At 37.8% G+C, this 18,909-nt stretch overlaps 1 long non-coding RNA gene across 1 annotated transcript; it reads left to right on the plus strand.

Annotated features, from left to right (window-relative positions):
- Window positions 1-543: 543 nt before the first annotated feature.
- Window positions 544-18,170, plus strand: LOC108447989. The gene is made up of 4 exons (XR_001863733.1): window positions 544-554; window positions 4,929-4,940; window positions 14,682-14,687; window positions 17,944-18,170. It is a non-coding gene; the product is annotated as an uncharacterized LOC108447989 (long non-coding RNA).
- The last annotated feature ends 739 nt before the right edge of the window (window positions 18,171-18,909 follow it).

An 18,909-nucleotide genomic window follows, 5' to 3' on the forward strand; every position in this document is an offset into this window, starting at 1 on the left:
TCTCTATTTGTCCTACTCTCCTTTTTATATTAGTGTTTTATGGATTTTTCAGTTATTGCACTGTTCTTATCTCAGCCAATGAGTTTACTGGTTTTTTCCCTGATTCTTCCCCCTGTCCCTCCTGTGGAGGTAGGGGAGTGAGTGGCTGCATGGTGCTTAGTTGCCAGCTGGGGTTAAACCACGACACATCGGCAATTGAAATGCCATGGACCCTCCTTGGAAAACTTTCTTCTAAGGGCAGGGCAAGGATCTTCAGAAACAATATCAAGCCTGTTTCCAAAATGTCTGCCTGTCTGCAGTAGATTCAGGGCCTTTGGCATTCTCTGGCGATTTTAACTGACACAAACTTTTCCTTTGGTTGTTTCCCTGGCCACTGTATCACTTGGCTGAGAGCACTGCAGAAGAATGTACACTTCATTCTAATGCTTTTACTGTTTAAACTCCCACCTTCTATCCAACTACTTAAACTGCATCATTCAGACCTCAACAAGTCTGCAACAGAAAGCAGATGAATGCTTCCCAGAAAAGCTCAGTACACATGCCATCTTTCACCCGTCTTTTAGAGCAGGCTATATGAGCTAGCAGAAGTGAGCCCTAGTTGCGTAACTACCTAACAGTGGCTAGAGGAAAGTGAACTTCGTGTTTCTTGGATTTGTCAAATATAATGCAGTTCTGCAGAGAAGCTTTATCCAGTTCTTTTCCACTAGAAAATTTTCCTTCTTCAACTTGCACTGAACAATAAACAGATGAAGAAAGAAAACAGCTTTGCTTCGGTATCTTAAAATATTAATGATTATTCTATACCATGCAGATGATTGCTGGGGTATGCGGTTTTGGGATGAAAATGAGTGCAATCCTTGGAAATTAGTGTCATTTTGCCTCTGTCTCTCCGTTGATAAGCGTCAGCCCTGCCGACCCGGCCTCACCCCGCCACCACCACCAGTTGCCCTCCCGCTTTCTCCAGAACACGGCTGCGGGATGTGGTGCTGAAGGGGACAGCGAAGGCGTGAATCCACAGCGGTGCTGGACCGACAGCGCCGGCATGGAGGATGCCGCAGGGAGAGGACTGGTGGGGCAACCCCAGCCCACCCCAGCCTGTCGAGCTGAGCGTAGGAGAGCCCAGCTGAGCACAGCAAAGCCGTGCTGAAGGGAATGCAGTGAAATGATTGGAGAGGCAGCAGTGACCCATGGGAATGACCTCCAGCGTGGTGGAGAGGTAGAAACTGTGGCGCAGGCACCTTACATGGAACTGAGCCCAGCAGGGCTTTTGGGGGAATGGTCACGATATTCCCTTTGTCTGTGGAAGCCACGGGGGCTCAGCCTACAGGGAGTGCCCACCATCTTGGTTTTGTTCCTAGTGGTGAACACCTTTTGTGGGTAAAACACCTTCTCTGTTTGTATACCTCTGTTATTAATGCTGCCATCGTCATTGTGTGTGTCTTATTCCATTGCTTTGTGCTTTCAGCAAATTGTTATCTCAATCCATAGTCTCTGCTTTTGTCTCTTCCTTACTAAAAGGGGCAGGGAAAGGGGAGTGGGTTTTTTTTTTTTAGTTTAATTTCCATCTGGTGTTAAAACCAGAACACCTGGAAATATAGGGGTTTTTTATTCAGTGAGACTGCTAGCATAAAGTAAATAGGTGAAGGAGTAAATAAGATACAGATGCCTTCTGAAAGTCTGGATTCATCTCACTCTGAGACTTAGACACCTGAAGAGAGCCATTAGGTACCTAGGTAGCAGGTGAGAAACTAAGAAAGTGGAGATACAAAATCCTACTTCTTGCCTGTGGTGCTTTTGCAAAATTTTCTGGCATAGAAGCTGGTTCCTGCTGCAACCAGTCAGAGTCCCTATGGGTTTCACCTGAGTTTGGAGAAAGACTAAGTTCTGCTGAGCTTCCTAGCATGCTTTTCAATTTATTACCAGAATCTTAATAAAGGGTCTTGCAGCATTTGAGTTAATTAATTTCTCTCTTGGTTCTCAGTTGCTGAAGGTCATACTGTCCTAAGACAAGGAATCCTTGCAGTGAATATAACTGACTATTGTGTACAAAACACATTGACCTTAACGAAGCAGAGATCACAATCATATAAGGAAAGACAGATAATTAAGGAAAAAATCAAGATGTGATATATCAGCCATTTGAGGCTACAACTGAAGGAATAAATGCATGTATTTTGGTGGTTTGGGGCAGTTCTTTCACATGCCTTAGCATATATATGGAAAGGCACTCCATACAAAACGCCTTAACAAGTCTCTTGTTATAACTTAATATAATAGTTATATTTTGAAGCAAATTGAGACGGTAAAAAAGATTAAGTCAAAATTTCTATGTGTTACGCATACATATATATAAGCACATAAAACAGCATGCTTTACTTTTGAAGGTATTAGGCTATCAGTGTAACTGGTGATTCACAACAGAAATTAAATTGCTCTTTTTTGTTTTTTTCCTCTTGGCAACCAGCTTGAAAGAACTTTAATCTCCTACATAGACACACAAACTTAAAATTTTGAAACTTACAGTTTGAGGTATTGCATTCAAAAAAAGGTTAAACATCTTAAAAGATAGTTCTTTATTTTGTGAAAGGTTCTAGGAGGTTGTGGTCTGTGTCAAGATGTGTCAGTTTTCAAGATATGTAAAGGAAACTTAACAAAGGAAAAAGACATGGGTTCCTGTTGTCTTTTCCATGTCATGATCTGGATATGCCAAAACATTGTCACTATTTCTTAACAATTGTGCCTGTCCAGGAAGATTTTGGAAGCTTGGAGGGGTTGTAGAGTTACAACATAATAATGAATTTTAGTTTTCTGAGGGAGACAGTTTTACAAAACTGTAAACTACCAACTAGTTGGCCTCACCTCTGTGCCTGTAAGATCATGGAACAGATCGTCTTGGAAGATATGTCAGGGCATGTAGAGGACAGGGAGGTGATTAAAGACAGCCAACGTGGCTTTATAAAGAGGAAAATCATGCCTGGCTAATCTGGGGATGTATGGTGGAGTGGCTGGGTTGGTGGATAACGGAAGAGAAACTGACGTCCTCTAATGCGACTTCTTTAAGGCCTTTGAAACTGTTCCACAGAACATCTTTGTTGCTAAATTGGAGCAGTATGGATTTAATGGATGGAGTATTTGATGGATTAGGATGAATGGCAGCATCCAAAGAGTTGTAGTCAATGTCTCAGCGTTGAAAGGATATCAATAACAAGTGGTGTCCCTCAGGGAGAGGACTTTCCATAAGGCACTGTGCATATGGAAGTGGTTCGATATCTTTAATAATGTGAGTGGCAGTGGGATTCAGTACACCCTCAGCAAGTTTGGAGAAGACATCAAGCCATGCCATGAGGGAAGGGATGCCATCCAGAGGGACCCTGACAGGCTTGAGAAGTGGGTCAGCGGGAATCTCTTGAAGTCCAGCAGCACCAAGTGCAAGGTGCTGCACCAGGATTGGTGAAAACACCAGTATCAGTACAGACTGATTAATAAATGCATTTAGTGCCTCCCTGCAGAGAAGGACTTAACGGTGCTGATGAATGAAAAATTGAACGTGACCTGGCATTGTGTGCTGGCAGCCCAGAAAGACAGTTGTATCCTGAGCTACATAAAAAGAACTGTGGCCAGCATTTCAAGATATGTGATTCTTCTCCTCTACTGTGCTTCTGCAAAACCCCAGCTGGAGTACTGCGTCCAGTTCTGAGGTCCCAAGCATAAGAAAGCCGTGAACCCTTTGGAATGAATCCATAGGAGAACCAGGAAAATGATGGGAGGGCATCAGAGAGATCTTATTGAGACCTTTAAATACTTAAAGGGGGACTATAAGATAGATGGAGAGTGATTTTTTGCCAGGGCCTGTAATAAGACAAGGGGTAATGGCTTTAAACCAAAGGAGAGTACATTTAGACTGAATATAAAAAAAATTCTTTACTGTGAGAGTGGTGAGGCACTGGAGCAGATTGCCCAGGGAAGTTGTGAATCCCCCATCTCTGGAGGTGTTCAAGGCCAGGCTGGATAGGGCTTTAAGCAAACAGGTCTGGTGAAGGATGTCCCGGCCTGTGGCAGGGTAGCTGGAAGTTGATGATCTTTAAAGGTTCCTTCTAACCCAAATCATTCTATGATTCTGTGGAAACAGTTTCACTGGGTTTAATGTTTATTAAAACACTGGGATAGAAACTCCTTGCCATAATTTGTTATCAACAATCCTGCTCCGTCCATCAAGGAATGACAACAGAGTTTGACTACATTTCAAAGTCCTGGTTAAAAAAGCAGGGTGACAACATGCTTAATATTTTAGAAGGGGAGAAATTTTACCTGTTTAAAAACAATAGTAAAAGCAAAATGTCAAGTAAAATATCAAGTAAAATATCAAATCAGTTCCTTCAAAAATTTCAGTAATTAAGATAGGCAATATACTTTTTCTACATGATGATTTGTAAACTTGCCTTTTGGTGATTACTTTCTGCTTATTCTCCTAGATTCAAGAAAACACCAGCTCTACCAGACCTGATTTACTTACAAATGCAGTTCATGAATTTCCAGTCAGCACTTCAGGATTCTCTTAAGATATGCAGCAATTCAGAACTACAAAGGAACTAAAAATTTTAAACTTCAAAAGGACATAGATTCATATTATTTATCTATTCTTGTACTTTGTAGAAAGAAACTTTGATGCAAGTATAGTATTTTTCAGCAAAATGAGATTAGAGCTCATTTATCTTTTCTATACTTTCAGATAACTGAAACACTTTAGGTAATTCAGCATTCATCTGGTGTTCAAGATTCAAAAGTAGCAGTTACACTTCTGCAAACTGCAGCAGATTTTGACTGTAAATCAATGGCTCTTGCCTGCCCATTCTTGCTTTCATTAATATTTCATAAAATTATGAAATTACTGTTATGCTGTTTCACATTGAACTTACAAAAGGGGTAAGTGTGATAAATCAGTCAGTGGCTCATAGCTTGAATGAAGGAAATGGAGAGAATTCCTGAAACACCAGTAGGCTGGTAGCCACAGACTGCACAGCTCTCACCAAAATCAGAAGTGTCAGAGAAAATCCCTTGTGCAGCTTTCCTGCCTGCATACTTGTGAATATTGGGATTTATACATAGGTAAACTGAAAATACTGCTGAGACAGCAGTAACTCTGAAGTTCAATGTCTTTTCTTTTTTTTTCTTCCCCCAATTCTTAGCAGCCTTTCAAAGCCCTGTAGTTGAGATGCTGTACACTGAAATCTTGTGCCAGAAGGAAACCGTGTGCAAACCTTTGAGATTGTAGCTAAAAGAACCAAAGCACTAATGATTACCCTTGGCAACAGCTAGCAGAAGACACATACAAATTAAAAGTTCTTCATAATAACAAAAACTTTGCCCTTTATAGAGTACGTGTTGCAGGGAATGAGAAAAAGATTTTTTTAAAGAGTCTTCATTACATTTAAATTATTTTTCTTTGGGAAGTAATTTCCCTTGCAGGCTTGTTTTCAAGAGCAATATTACACTGATCTAAGTTGCCATAGTAAGCTTTTCAGTTCCTATTTGAAAAAGTTACACATCTGAAAACCTCTACAGAAGTGAACATTTTATAGAGTAGAAGGATAGAGAGGGGTATATAAGAAAGCTTGATTTTTAAACCATTTAAAAATTTATTTACAAAAACTTCTTGTTTTAATATTTTTAAATGATAACAGTGGTCAAGAATAGCACATGCAGATATCCTGGACTGTATTTTATGAAGCAGAGGAAAATGTGCAGTTGTATGCAGCTCTGACTGTGTTTCACATGGACATTCTGTATGATTTTGCATAAAACACTTCAGCTCCTCCTGTCTTCAAGCTGTACAGAATTTAACTAAGCAAACAAGTAATCTGCTCTAACCGTTCCTCTGGCCTATTCAAACAGCCCTCTTTTTGGTCTTTTGTTACCTTTTAATAGGACTCTTCCCAGTTCTCTCCTCTAGGAGGCTATTTAACATTTGGCATAAGAGCTATTGGAGTTAAGTATGCAGTTGGTATAGTAGCAGGTATTAAGATGGGATAATTATAAAAATCCCATCTTAATTCCTGTAACTATAGTTGAACATCACTATTTTTCAAGATTTCTGAGGTAGTATAAATGCTTCAGATTGTGTAATTTTATAATAAAACAGACTCTTGAAATTAAAAAAGAAACAACCTCTTCTATTTTGAAAGTAGATGTAAATTATGTAAGCAAAGATTTTGTACTTATTAATGCTATTAATATTTCTGCTTATTGAAAAGGCAGCCATGTAAATGAGCACAGTGGATGGTTGTGTGTTTTCAGGCCTTCCCTGGCATTCACCAATATTGTCCTAATAAATCTATTTGTACTAACCCTTAGGAAACAGGACAGGCCTTGTCATACATTTACAGATTGGAGAAGGACCCAGAAGTTTTCTTGCTCAGGATCTCATAGAAAGTCTGTGGGAAAAGTTAGCTATGCACACATCTCTGATATTGCGGAAGAGTTCTTTAGCCATAAACTGGTATTTTCTCTCTGTCACCCCCCTAGAGAAGAACAACTTTTTAACTCAAAGCTTCAAAACAATTTTAAATTTAGAACATTTAATGAGAATCATTAATTAGCTTTTTAGATCCACTGTTGCCCATCTGTGAAGAAAGAGAATTTAAAGGAATTTCACAGTGACAGATTACAGGTAGTTTATTTCCTAGCAGAGTGCCAATTTTTTTTGTTGTTGGTCCCTAGGGTTTCATTGGATTTGAAACCTTGACAAACAGTCTAAAAACCAGATGAACTCGGGGAAAAAACCCCTCAGCTGAAGATGCAAACCTGGTGAGAACTTAATTGAAATCAATAGAGGATTAAATGAAGGAAAAGATTATGGTAAAAAGAAAATGTTTCAGTCTGACAAAAACCAAGAAAGAAATTCAGTCTTTCATACTGGATTTCATTCTTGTGCATACAATAGCTGTGAACCCTGAAACCAAGATGTTTTTTCTGAGAATTTTTTTAGCTATAGAAGAACTTTCTAGGTGACATCTTTGGACTTATGAAAACGGTTGGGGGCGACCTCCGTATGGACTTGCTATTCAGCTTCCAAGCTTGCTTTCTGTTTTCTTAAGCACTTGAAACTTGTGTCTGAACCACAGTAGGTGAGACTCCTTTCCATAGAAGGTGTTTTCCTGGTTAGTAATGACTGTATACCTCCTTGGCATATGCAGAGCTATACTGAAACCAGGCTAAAGAATAAAACCCTTCCATGAGTACTGTCTTCGGGTCAGTCCTTAACCATCCCTCGCAATTACTTCTAAGTGATTTTAGATTTATTTTCACAAATTGTGTTCATTCCTCATATCCCTTGTTATGACTACGGTATTGTATTTCATATCGGCTTCTCGAAGATTTCAGGTGCTCTACTGGTAGAGAAAAAGAGGATTTAAACTGTTTCCCTATTTCTTTGCAGGGAGTTTATGAGGACTCCATGTTGCTCTGTGTTGCATATGCCATGGGAAAAATAATGAATAAGAAACTCCTGTTCATGGACATGCTTGTGGAGAGGTTTGGAAATGAAGAAACTTTGCATGTTTAAATTTCCTTTCAGATGGGTAGACAGGAAGAAAAGTATCTTGAAAGAGATTTAAAGCTAGGAATATATAGACTGAAATGAACTGAAAACCTTGGAAAACCTGTTGACAAATAAAACTAGTCACTTGGATAATTTCTAGTGTTGGGCACTACAGCCTGTGATCTGTTCTATGTATTTTTAGTGACTCTAGAATCCCTATTCTTTGCTTTCACAACCACCTATATAGCAGCACACTTGGTTTCGTGAACACACTGTATCACAAACACTGAGGAGAAGGAGGGTGTGATCACCTACAGGCAGTCACACTGCTTGGCCCCACACACAGCAAGCAGCAGGATGAGCAGACACAGCGGCTTTAGCTGGAGCAGGGCAGCACGGCATGCCATGAAGGACAGACCACTTAGGAGCACTTGCTCTGTCTGGCCACACCACAGCGATATGGACAGTCAGGACTGTCTTGAGCAATGGCCTGGTGTTCCTGGCCTCAAGCTGTGTGAGCTACCAGTGGTTACAGGTGAGGGCAGAGTGCTCCAAAACACTCTGTGAAGCTTTTTGGCTGACTAGACCAGGAGTTTCAATAGTTTCTAGTGACAAATCGGTATTTTAGCAGTTGCTCGTGGAAGGCAAGATACACAGGTTTCTCTCCATAACCTGAAATCCTGTAACTTGTTTTTGCATGATGACACAAGCTAAAGAGAGGGCTGCTCTTACAGGCAGCCACTGTAGGCTGCAGCACAACCATTTCTGCTGGTGGCACTGAGTGTCAGTGCAAACCTTGTGGGGAGGGAATCCATCAGGACAATCAGAGCAAAAGAAAATCCATATTAGCTGTAAAACTTCTCTTTAAAGTAGAGAGGATCCATTCATAGTGAGGGAGGTAAGATGTAAGATTATGTAACTTCACATTGAATACCATTGTTTATTTTTGAAAATTACTGTTGAAAAACAAGTGGCTGTTATGACAGTGGGTAAGTCTAAAGGAACTTCAACAAAAAAATTTTGTTCAACCATAATGAATCTGTAGACTGGGAAATTCTGTTGCTTACCAAAAAGTTGTTAGGCAGGACAGGGAGAAAAGTCAGAGAAAATCACTCAAACTGAACTCATGCACTCAAACTGAACCGTGCATGCAGGCACAGGGGACAGAATCATAAAGAGCTCATAAAACCCTATTTCTTTTCCAACTGTTTGTCCCCTTTGCTTGTGCTTTGTTAGAATTTCAAGCCTGCAGATCAGCACAGACTTCAATTAACTTCAAGACTCAGGGAAATCCTGTATGTATGGAAGCCCCAGGTACGTATGGGCCAAAAAATATTTAAAAGTGGTGTTTCCTTACTTAGGAAATCTTCTTCCTACTAAGGAAAACTGATTTCCTTACTTAGAAATTCCACCTGCTATTCTGAGACTTGAAGTTACAGGTTCTTGCTTCACAGCATGCCTTAGGTTTATAGGTGAATATACAGAGTTCTAGATGAGGTTAATAGAAATATCTGAAAAGGAATAGTTTGTGTATTTAAAATTTTGTCTGTCACAGCTTTAAAACCAAAAAGCAAAGTTCTGGAAATTTGTCTTGGAGGAGATTCCCAGAGATGCTAACAGATGCAAAGATGCTTTCTGTGAAGAAGTTACTATATTAACATTGGAAATACCTTTTTTAATATATAAAGACAGTCATAACTTCAGTGAAAGAGACACAAGAAACACCATGTTCCTTAAAGAAAGCTGGTTACTAGTCCTCAGAAGTTGACGTCAATAGAATTAAGAGCCAGAAAATCCTCACTACTCAAATTAGGCCTCTTTGGTATGCATATGGCTTTTGTGAATGATTATGATAAAATATTTATTAAGTGATGCAAGGAAAGCTGGTTCTCTTTACTTTTCTGGAAATGAGTCATTCCAACAGACTAACACTATCTGAGCTTATAAAGCATGAGAAGCAAACTTATACTAAAACAGAACACATTCAAACAGATAAATACGTGACGCTGAGAAAAATTGAAGCATTGGCAATGCCAAGTGAAATACTTGAGCTACAAGACAAATTAAGGCATAGCTGCTATGGAGACTTGCCTTACCTATAGGTGATATGCTGAGGTCAGGACATCAGTATTCTTTGTAAACATGTGGGCTTGTTTGGATGCACAGTGTCACAAATGACCCTTTATTTGAGTAGAGGAAGAATTTTCCCTGATTATTTTCCCCTTGTGGATGCAAAAAACCAGTTTTAAAATAGACTCAATAGTTGAATTATGCAGAGCCTACTAACAGGTGAAATCAGTAGAGGTAAGAAAGGAGAGCTTTCCATTTCTTTTAACACTTATGTTTCCTCTAAACAGAGCAGAATTCTGGACATCATCACATATTATGCTTGTACACTTCCAGTGCTCATATAGGCAAGATAAACTAGGCTGACTTAATTTTACACTATTTTTTACATGTTACTGAAATAAATCAGGAGAAGAACTTCTGTCTCCTGACTTCTTGTTTAGATGTCCAAAAGGGACAATTGTTTTCTTCCATACACTGTGGAAAGTGACTCATGTTCCTACACATTTTACTTACCTTAAAGTTACTTTCTGTGAAGATGTGAAATTTTCTTCTAACTTTATTTTTTGAGTGCTTACCTGAGATATCCTCTAAATATTACCATACTAATTTATTTCACGTTATTAATCGATGTCTCTGCTGAGGAATAAGAAAATATTAATTTTTAGTCATTTTCTAAAAAAAAAAAAAAAAAAAAAAGTGGGTAGGTATGTGTCATATTTCATTTACTTTTAAGCTTTGAAGACTTATACTATATTTGAAAAAAAAAACATTGCACCAAACAAATATTTTAAAATGTTACTTGGCTGAGCTTATAAATAGATGCATAGCTTGACATTTCCACGGAAATCATGAGAGGTACAAAAAGATGTGATGTTGAGAGTTCACTCACCTCATTCAGTCTGTGCAAAGGCAAAGTCAGGCATACTTGCCTGTCCAGCAAAGATCTTTTTCCAACCTGTTCTTAACAGGCTCTGGAGTGAGAACTTCAAAATTTCTCCTTATTAGACTGTTTTAGAGTTTGGGTACCCTTACTCTTTGAAATGTCTTTTAATCTGCATATTTTCTATTTTTCTCCCTGGAAATTGAAATGCATGTTTCAGCTGGTGGCCATTCCCATGAAAAAAAGTGCTGCAACAGCGCTGTCCTTCTGCTTAAATGTGGATGAGGTATTTTCTTAGTCTGAAGTAACATTTCACTACCTCCAGAGACAGCACCACATCAGTTACACTTCTGCAGCATTACAGTAGTGCAAGAACATTTTGTCTTGCTGTCCTTTAATCATCCATGTACCGGAATGCCTTTGTCTTGTTTAGAGGCTATGCAAGGGAAACCTTTCAAAACCAGAGTAAAAGAATTCTCTGGTACGATGGTTTAATAGGATAGAGACATTTAAGAAAATTTTCAAATGGTATATAACGGACATTCCTGCAATGTTTTTTGTTAAAATGCTGAAACTAAAAGGAAAACTGACCGGTAGATACTTCTGTGAAACAAGACAATGGATTCTTGAATGGGGAAAAAATTGTTATTTGGCTATCTATTAAAATATATGGAAATAAAGGTCTCTTTGTGACTAAATCCCACTGCAGATGTAAAACAAACATAGTTTTGGGATTCATAAATGAAAATCTGATCTTTTGTAAAATACCACAGCAAAAAGACATTGTCTAGTGTTAAAACATAATTGGAACTGGCAGTGATGTGTTTCCTTTCTATTGAAGGGTTTACTCCTGCAGAATTTTTCATGAAGCTCTTAGTAACCATTAAATTTCAAATTGAATCAGTCAGCCTCTCTGCTGTCCCTGAAACAAGTCTTATCATTTTTATCAAAAGCTGGAGCTGGATAAACAATTGAATAAATGAATGAAATTTGCATTCATACAGCAATTTTCATCTGCACAGAATAGAAAGAAAGCTAGGAAGTGAAAAAAAATCCTTTCAAATTAAAAATAGTACCTTTGCTAAGCAGTGTGAGGTGGCTGATATTTATTATTCCAGGAGGGGGAAGATTAGAACTCAACGGAAAAAATCTGACTCAGAGAACATCCGCTGAAAGAGTGGGGTTTATTATTTCTCGTTCTGGAATGGAAAACTGTTGCAGTGGGGATCCTGCAACACGCATATATCAAACCAGGAGTCCCGTGGAAAGGAAATATATATGGACAGACAGATTCTTGATAGCTGTTTCAGAGATGTTTATTTCTCCAGCCGCATGGCCGGGGCTCTGCTCAGGAACTGTTCCAGTCACGGGACCAAGGGTCCTTCTGCCCGCGCAGGGAACACAAACCAACCAATGGGAACGAGGCTGAGCAGGGGCAGGGAAACCCCGTGTCTGTGCCCTCAGGGCCCCTCTCCCAGGGCTACACGGCGGGGCAGGGACCCCAACAGAAAACAGCCTCTTAGCTGTGAAGTAGTTATCTGTACTGCCAGCTAGCTTAAATAGCCAATACAAATGGGACATTTCCTCAGGTCACCTTTTGACCTGCTGTGGTTATTAGTCATCTCATTTTGAAATTCATTTATTTTTCATGAGTTATGAAAAGAAGAGCAAGTATCACAAGGTTTAGGAGGAAAAATTAGTTCAGTGCCTTATAGAAAGTTCTGCAGATTTGGGTGCAAGGAATCTGCTTAATTGGTTTGCTGGAATGGTTTTGGTGAGCTAACCAAGGCTGGGTTGAATGTGGCTTCAGAAAGAGCCCACATTTGGGAGCAGACATGGAGCTGTTCTCTTGTCTGGGCTCTGTCTAACCTGGGCACATCTCAGAGCTGCTCAAATGCAAAAGAAAGGAAGCTCCAGAGAGTCTGCTAAATCTTCCAAACATAGCCTATTTCTTTGTTAAAGCTTGTTCAAAAACATCCTTATCCAAATTTTCTCCAAGTACAATGGGGATTTCTCTCTCAGCATCAGAAAATAGTGGATATAGACCACTCTTAAGGGATATTCTTTCTTGGCAGGGCTTAGATGGCCAAAAGCCTAATCCACTCACATGTGCATTGAGATAGAGAAATTGTTTAATAGAACAATTACAGGTTATTCAGATTAATTTTATTGACTAACAGATAAAATGTGCTGCTCACTAGTGCATAGGTGTTTGTAACAACCGTTGTGCTCTTTCTTTGAATAAAAGGCTCCCTATTCTCCCTATCCCTACAGGCCTAAGACATTATAAGTATAGAAAAAAATATGAGCAGTGAGTACAATAAAGCAACTCTTAAGGGGTATCACTGGAAAAATTTACATTTTGAAGTAAACTGGTTTTTTCTTATATATGCTGGGAACACCTGAAATCTTAACTCTTTCACTGATACTCTAGAAAACATAGACTTCTAAAGAGCACATGTTTACATTCTCTTTTGAAAATGCTGTCCTCTCCTGAAAAGCAGAAGAATTATATACTAGTCTGTAAAGATGATACATGGATATTTTACAACATTAATTTTATCACAGCATGTCACTAACTAGGTGTTCTATAAGACAGAAATTATTAAATGTTTCTAAATGTACAGTGTCAGAGAAATTGCACCTAATGGTACTATAACAACTGGAAAAATCTTCTCTATCTATAATAGATTTTGAAAGATAACTGTACATCATAAAAACCAAAATACTATCATGCAAATATTGAGAGAGCAAATAAGCAAATATGGTAATATATTTTTCATATAGTTATCCTGTGAAAGATCTGTAAAGTATTTGGATTCAGTCAGAAGAGAATTAATGAATACAGCCAATTAATGTCATATAATTAAGAGTAACCTTCATAGTTTTGTGAAGTTTTTAAAAGCTTTGTTGAACAATTCCTATATCGTCTGTTATGAGATCATAAATCTAGCTGATAAAAACAGATCTAGCAATATGTAGACACAGGTTCCTGAAGCTCACTAATCTGAATACCCCCCAGGTATAACCAGATAGCTTAAGTTTTTTTAAATGCTTTGTTTCAGTCTGAATAAACCTAACATTCAAAATTCCATTTGTGGAATGGAATTGTCATTTTCAACATAGTTTTAGGATTTCAAATCTTTTTTTGATAAATGAACAAAAAATAGTTTTGTTGACATCAGTTTTGTTTTGGAGGAGTCTTGAGTTTTAATTTTTCTTTCTGGATGAATTAGGATATCTCCAAAGATCAGACTGTATTTCTGTATTTGTGCAGTTTATTTTTATGTAATTAAAAATCCCTCTGAAATGTATAAGTCTATTTCCATAATGAGATTCTACAAAATAAGGGAGTGAAGAATCAAGCCTCTAATGTTGCAGATGAATGGAAATTCCCCATATCTAAAAGTTTAAAAAGTTTGACAATCCTCACCTACTTAGATAATTTAGATATACTGGATTTTGATATTGTACTGTATCAGATACATTCCCATCAAAAAGGTCCATTTTGCAAGACTGACAGAAATAAATCTAGAAAGGGAAAAAATATATTATTTGGATGATACTATTGAAGAAAATTTTCATTTTAGTCTCCTCTTCTTTCCTGCATGGAAGATACCAGGGCATGAAATGAGAAAGTATCACAGCCTGCATTTCCTGTAGAGAAAAATATAATTTCTCAATGGGACAATCTGACATATCCACTTACATATGAGTACATGATTTCTTTGGTTCTCAGTGTCCTCCAGTGCCAGTATGACACTGAAGACATGATCACCTTTGTCAAAGTAGTAATCAATATCTGAGCACCTAAAACACATTATCCACTAGAAAAAGAATGTTTATTTCCCTGTTGATCACAGCATGACACCAAAATGAAATTACTAGTGTTTTCTTTGGAATCCTCAGTTCAAGGGTAAGATATCCTTAAAATAAGAGTCAGAACCTTACTCTTTTAGGATGAGGCTGTACACAGATGCTCAGTTTGGTACTGCAAGGTTACTGAAGTGTAGGGTTATGGGTCCATCATGTTCTGGAGTTAATTTTCAGTTAGTGGTCACTGTGGTTCTTCCTTCTTCTCTTTCCCAGGATTTATATCTTAATCCTGCCTTATTACATTGGTTTTATAAATAAAATACTTACTTTTCCCTCATGGCCAAATAATTTTTTATTTGCTCATTTGGTTGTTTATAGCACAGTGTGTTGTTACAGTTATTTCAGGGCTTGATGATGGCTACTTAGCTGTTTCTTGTGATTGTTGTGGGAGCTTTTATTGGTTTATTCATTTTTTAATTACTTCATGTGGCTTGTTAGCAGCAGTGAAACTTGTGTAAGTTAGGAGTAGAATGAAGACAGAAAGTAGAAGACAGATGACATGGAAGGATACTATACTTAAAAGACATAGCACTTAATTGCATGTCAAAGGACCCATTAAAAAGGCTTTTGGCTGATAACAAGGACAGGATTTATATGTCATGTCTTGACATGTAAATTAAGAGCAGTTCTTCAAGTTAAAAATTTTTAAACAAAAAGAAATTAAATTACTTCTAGCCTCTAAGTGAAGGTTTATTGAAGTTATTCTTGGCAATACCACTGCTTGCTTATTATTTTATATTTGATAGTCGTGCTTACCTACATATGATAGAAAAATCATGGAAATATCCTCATTGGAATATTATAATCAGAAATTATTTGGAATCACCTGAAAACAGTTATTTCTACTTTTAAAGTAGGACTTAAATGATGTTAGTCTTATCAATACACTAAGTCTTCAGCTTCCACTGGTGTAAACTCTAGGAGTGCTTACTGGGTTTTCTGTGGCAGAGAATTTTTCAATATAGAGTTAGATAAACTTCAGAGGAGCTATTAGTTCAGTAAAATTTCTGTTGGAACAATATTGCCAAAAGTATAAATGAGGTCTCAGAAAAAGCAGAAGAGTAAAAGAGGCTGATGATTTGCACTAGTTCTTCCTGTAGCCATTGCAGTAATTGAGGCATTGACCTGGATCATTTTAAAGAGTATTCACTCTAATCTGTATTTGGAAAAAAAATAATATGCAAATGAAGAACATCATACTCAGTGTTGCTGATATTACTGGATGGTACAATGACAGGTTTGAAGATTTTGGGTTTATGTCTCCTTGAACAGCCCAGCCTCCTCTTGAAATTCAGAAGATGCTGTAGTGCACCCTGCATTCACAAGTGAAACTGTCCCTGAAACTCAGGATTTCTTTCCCATAAGTAAATTTTTTTCGTTTTTACAAATTCAGGCCATTGCTTGAAGCCTGAGACTTAATGGTCAATATGTGGAGCATAAAAAGACAGGAAAGGATCTCTAGGCAGCAGCTTCTGCTCTACATCTTTTGTTCATATAAAAGTATGTGCTGGAGGTGTCTTTTCTGGTTGCAAGTTAGTGTCTCCATCACATGGTCATTCATATGTCTTCCCTACACATTCAAAAAGATTTGTCTCCTTCAGGAATGGAAGATTTTCACAACTCTGCTGATACTGTTCATCTCTGGGTTAGCAGCTATGGAAAACTATTTTATTGTACCTATTTAAAGTACCCAAAAAAATGTTGTCAGGTTCCAAAATCTCTGTTTGTGGACCCTTGAGATCCTACCACTATGTAAAGCTGCTGAAGGCCTCCAGAAAAATGTTAGTCTTGCTGCTGTCACAAACTACTGGGCGTTAGTAAACACTTCTTCCTTGACTTGGGCTTCCCTGAGCTTTCAAATCCATTTATACTTTCCAAATCCAAACCAACGTGGGAAAATCAATTGTACTGTGTGATTATACAAATCATAAAAACATACCCCATCCTGATTGTCTTAAATCCATCACATTGTATTACCATCTGACTCCCTCAGCTCTCTGAGGTCAATAGTAATTTCTTATATCACTTCTTCATGTGAATTACAATTTTTCATGCTGTTATCTTGTCCCCTCATCTTTTTAATTTCTTAGACAAAGAACCTGTTCAATCTTGTCATGTAGAGAAGTAATTCTACACCTCTGATTATCCTTATTGAGCTTTGATGTACTTTTCTCTTTCCAATGGCACTTTTTGAAATTGAGATGACCAGGACTTCAATATTCAGCTACAGATTTAATCCTACTTCATGCATTTCACAACAGCAATTGTCTCATTTAACTTGTGTGAACACTTTAAACTGAAAAGTTGGCATCTGATGACTAGCTTTTCCATTAGCAACTCATTTATATCAGCTGTCAACATGCAGATGCATTAATATTAACAAGACATTGCTGTGGATAGATGTACTACAAGTGGGAATCAAGTGAACTGTGTGAATTTGCTGAAGGATCTGTGCTGGTGAACAGGTTTTACTTCCACAGAGAACAAATACAACAAATTCACAGCACTTAGGCAAGCAGATGTGGCATTTGGGTGGAACTGATCAAACTCCAAAACCAATAATTTTTGAGCTAACAGATTTTCAGTTGTTTCTCTTAGCTAACTGCTAAGCTTCACACAAAACTATGTTATTATGTCCAGGAGGATAATAATAACTTTGAAGACATGAAGAATAAAGTAAAAAACCTAAGTCAACAATACAGCAGAAGAGTATACAGGAAAATCAATGTCTAATCTCTTTTCAAATGTGTTTCCAGTGCTTTCCAGTGAATCAAATATTTAATTTTAACTGCAAGTAGTATCTATCAATGGACCTCTCTGAGAGACAAAATGAGAGACTTTCCTAAGGGCTAAGGGGAAGCACTAGAGGCATAAAAAGAAACATTATGTAGGCATAGTGTGTAATAACACTGAAATATTTCCGACTTAAATGTATAGCAGGATTTAAGTAGTCTAGAGAAACAAATGGACTGTAAGAATATGAAGGTTTACATCTCAGATGTCAGCCTGTTTTTTCTCAGGATCATGAGCTCCCATTTTCCAGGATTTATGGAATTTGCCATGGGGAGAGCCAAAGCACAGAGTTTAGCGAGGGGTTAAGCTGCCTCTGGACCTGCTTACAGTGGAGCTTTCCTTGAGTATCTCTGATAACGTGTCAAGTGCTTCCAGATGCTGTGTGATTACTGCATCTTCTTCAGGGTACACAGCCACTTGCTTGCAGACATGGCTGAGCCAATGACCCTGGAATAGAACTTGAAAAGCAAATACCTAAATTTCCAAAAAATGAAAGCGTAAATTAAGCAGGTGACAAGATAATTGTGGGAACCTAGAAGGCAGAGAATATTTCTCTGCCTGTTTTGAAAGTTTTTACCCCCCTGGACAGTACTGTTTTTGACCTTTGTCCATGGGAAAATTTGCCTAGCCTCTGGGAAGAATATGAATCTACAATGGTGTGAATTAGGTGATAGAATACTATGTGAGATTATCACAGGGTGAAAAATTTAGAGGTTTTAGGTCTATTTGCATAGTAAATAGATAGAAGTAGAAAACCTCAAAATGGAGGATAAGTTGTAGTTAAAAGCTTCTTTCTCCTTCTTCACTAACTCCGTATTTTGCAGCAATAGTGGTTTGGTATGATTGGATAAAGAATTCCGCAGTTCCTGTCTACGGGATTTAGGAACTTGTTGGACATTGGTAAAAAAGTGAAAATATCTTGCATTTTAAGCTTTCATTGGGTAATTTACCTTTAAAAAGCCCGTGAGATCTTGATAAGTTGCCTTCTTGCTGCATTCTGTGCTCTGTGCTATGTCTAAGCCATGTAGATAAGAATTAATAAACACCTATCTGGAAACTGAGAAGCATGAAGTCCCATTCACCTCCTTTTTTCTCCTGGGAAAAATCTGAACGTCTCCCCCATCAGGGAAGACAACAATTAATGACATGAACAGCGTTAATCATGGATGAAAAAGCAAAAGGTAAGAGGTTGTGGAAATGGAAAGAGATGGCATACAGTACCAACTGCCCCCACCCCATATATTGTTACATCATAATATACATTTTCATGGTATCCATGTTCAAGATTTCCTTTTTAATGCTCTTGCCAAATATGTCTACAAATCACTGTTGAAATAGAAATGCTTACTGCATTTATCTGCATATTTTTTACTTCATTTTATACTGTGAATTGTATGTTTAGCATTCTCTAAATGTAAATTCATTATCTTAACTAAGTAAATGTAATGTTGCAGCAAGCCACAGACAACTACTCCACAAGGGAAATAGTTTTACAGCATGTTATAAACACAACTACTCTGTGATAAAGATATCCATATCTCTAATTGAAGTAGGATAACTTCTGCCTCATGTTAAAAATAAAAAAGAGCTAGTGGGAAAAATAACAAAACTACCCTACCTCTCAAGTATAAAAATTTAAATACAGGACTGAATAGATAAAAAAATGAATGTACAAAGCAATGTTATAGCTTACTTGCAATGAATAATGCAGTGTATTTCTGAGAAAAAAAAATAAAAGCTTGAACTGAGTAGA

Source organism: Corvus brachyrhynchos, unplaced genomic scaffold, assembly GCF_000691975.1.
Source record: "Corvus brachyrhynchos isolate BGI_N302 unplaced genomic scaffold, ASM69197v1 scaffold14, whole genome shotgun sequence".
NCBI classification, from domain to species: domain Eukaryota; kingdom Metazoa; phylum Chordata; class Aves; order Passeriformes; family Corvidae; genus Corvus; species Corvus brachyrhynchos.